Source organism: Bos taurus, chromosome 17 (assembly GCF_002263795.3).
Source record: "Bos taurus isolate L1 Dominette 01449 registration number 42190680 breed Hereford chromosome 17, ARS-UCD2.0, whole genome shotgun sequence".
Lineage (NCBI taxonomy): Eukaryota > Metazoa > Chordata > Mammalia > Artiodactyla > Bovidae > Bos > Bos taurus.
In genome coordinates this window covers 58,020,946-58,023,730 of record NC_037344.1, presented here as the reverse complement: position 1 = coordinate 58,023,730, position 2,785 = coordinate 58,020,946, and positions in this window count along the sequence as shown.

Genomic DNA, 2,785 nt, shown 5'->3' with positions numbered 1-2,785 from the left:
GCTGCCCCATGGATCGTGCCCCCACTTGCCCCATGGACTTTTCCAGGGTAAAGACGGGAAACCCAGTCCCTGCTGACCTGGTCCACCAGCGGGTTAGGAGGAAGAGGAGCTATCACGTGCCCATCAGAGTCCTCAGTCCTCCTGGGGGCCAAGTTCCTCCAACCACTGAATCCCTCCTGGCATTGGTCACCGGTTCTGGAGAAGCCCAGAGACAAAGGCAACACTGACACCCTGGGAGGAGGTGGTGAAAGCCCCGGCTCCTCCCACTCAACTCTCCAAGGCCTTCCCAAGGTCACTGTGTGGGAGGACAGCTTGCAAGGCAACTTGTATTTTTAACTCTTATCAGCCTACGTGAAGTCACTGTGCTGTGTGAGGTTGAGCTTCAGCCTGGTGAACCCCGGGCAGCAGAGACGGGTTCACCTGCTCGGTGACAAGGATCAGATCCACACATGAACCTGCTTCCCATTAGCAAAGCACATAAAGAACATCCCCATTCCCCCGGGTCAGAAAATAAACGGCTGAAGTCTAGGCGTAACTCAGTAACTTGTTCCCTCAGAGGGTGCTCGGCCAAGACTGGAAGCTCCTGCCATCGTACTCCATTCCTTTATCCATAATTCATGTGTAACCTGGCTGCAGGTTTCCCTTGAGCTTCTCATATTAGATTTCCATTACACAGCCCTTTTGTAAACCTACCACATGGCTGTGTGTGTGTGTCAAATCGCTGTATTCTAACAGCCAAAAGCAGAGTTGTGGTAACATTTTCTCCTTGGTCATACGGCAGCATTGGACTAGACCCTGCCTTCATCCCAATTCCTGGGAAGTGGGTGGAGGACGTGGGGAGAGGTGACCTCACCCTCGTCCTGCACGCTGTGGACACGTCCCCGCTCCGTCTCCTCCACCCACAGCCCGAGGCCCTCAAAGCACTGACTTCAAATATTTGATTTAGCATTGATTAGTCATGAGTATAATTCCCAATGAGAGGAAAGCTGTAAAACGGGCATTTGTTCTACAGCAGGCAAATTGAGAAATCGACAGACACGTCATTTCAGATGGGGGCAGAGCTACACTCAGGGTCTCTGCCCCTTCTGAGCACACCCACGGGTCCAGCCTGTCACAGGGGCCATGCCAAGACTCGTGCCCAGAGCAGTGACCCTCGTTCTTTCCAGTCAAAGGCCAGCAGGCTGTGGGGAATAACCGCCCTCCCTAGGAGTGGGCCTGCCCTAACTAACAGCCGACCCCAATCACTCCCTGAATGACCAAATGAGTGAAAATACCACCTCACGCACACGGTGCCCTGGGGGCCCACAGGAGAGCCCCAGGCTGACTGGCCCGCCTTCTGGTGGCAGGCAGGCAGACTCCCTCAGGGACAGTGGGGTGTCAGCATGCTCTGGGGCAGCACGGACCAGGCTCGGGGTGAATAAATCCCTTTCTAACTAGCAGTTTAGGTAAGCCGTGGCCAAAGCTCCAAAGACACCCAGCTGGCCCTTGGTGAACAAGTACAAACGCACGCTCTGCACCCACAGTGGCCACGCTCCCCAACGCAGGCTGGGCAGGTAGAAGGTCTGTTATTTACAAAAACACTACATGAACTGCCTTTGTTGAGAAGACTAAAGCAAACGGAGAATCCCAGAAAACAGCCCTCGCAGCCACGCCAGCAGGCCTGCTCTGAGCGACTCCGCGGGCCCCTGGCATCCATGCTGGGCGGGAAAGGACTCAGCAGGGGCTTGGGGGCTAGAGGCACGCGTGCTTCAGCCAGGCCGCGGGCGTCTCACTGCAGACCCATCCTGGACGAGCGCTGACTAGCACTTACACGGGACCAGCTCTCCCGACTGCAGGTCTTTCTAAATTCCTTCTGCTGGCAACCAGATCCCAGCAACGGGAGGAGCGGGGAGGGGTGTTGGAGTCAGGGGTGGGGGCAATCACATCCCAGTCTCCCACACAAATGCTGCCTTCTTACCTGGAGGGTAAGAAGCAGAGGCCTCGGGCTTTGCTCCTGAAAATGTCAAAACATTTGTGGAATTCAGCACTAAACGAGCAAATCCAAAAGCATGGCACCAGGAACTACATCCAGTCTCCTGGGATAAACCACAGTGGGAAGGAATATACAGAAAGGATGTACGTAGTATGTGTCTAACTGAGTCACTTTGCTGTTCAGCAGAAATTAGCGCAATGCTGTAAATCAACTATACTTCATCAAAAGGCCAAAAATCAGTAAAAATTACAAAGAAGCAGCAGAGCTCTGGAAGTGATTCCACACGGCTCTCGACTCACGGGAGATGGAGATGGGGTGGCACTGTCCCAGCCGCCTGTCTGCACATCAGGGTCCATGGAGCCGGCGTTTCTCAGGCCCCGCTGGGGTGGGAGGTCCTAGCCAGCCCCGCCATGCGCTCCCCAGGGCTGAAATGCCCACACCAGCGCTCACCATCTGAATAAGGAGGGCTTTCCAGCTCTGCCACCACCCTGAGACACAGGCTTCTCAACTCTGTGCTAGGTGGTCACGCTTCCCTTCATCACCTCGTGGGTCTGTTTTGGCTTCAAAATACCAACATTCACCTCGTCCTAAGCAACACATCCGCTGTGTGCGCCTGACACAGCTCCGGGGGCGTGTAGACCCGGGCGCTGGGCATCGGATGAAGGCTCTGGGGTGTGCCTGTTACATTCTGAACCCTAACATGTGAGTGTAAGATAGAGAAAAGATGCTTAATACCAAAACTGAATTGCAAATTTAAGAGCACAAAGAATAACAGCAGTAACCAATGATCAGGGGAGCTTTCCTAGAAGGCTA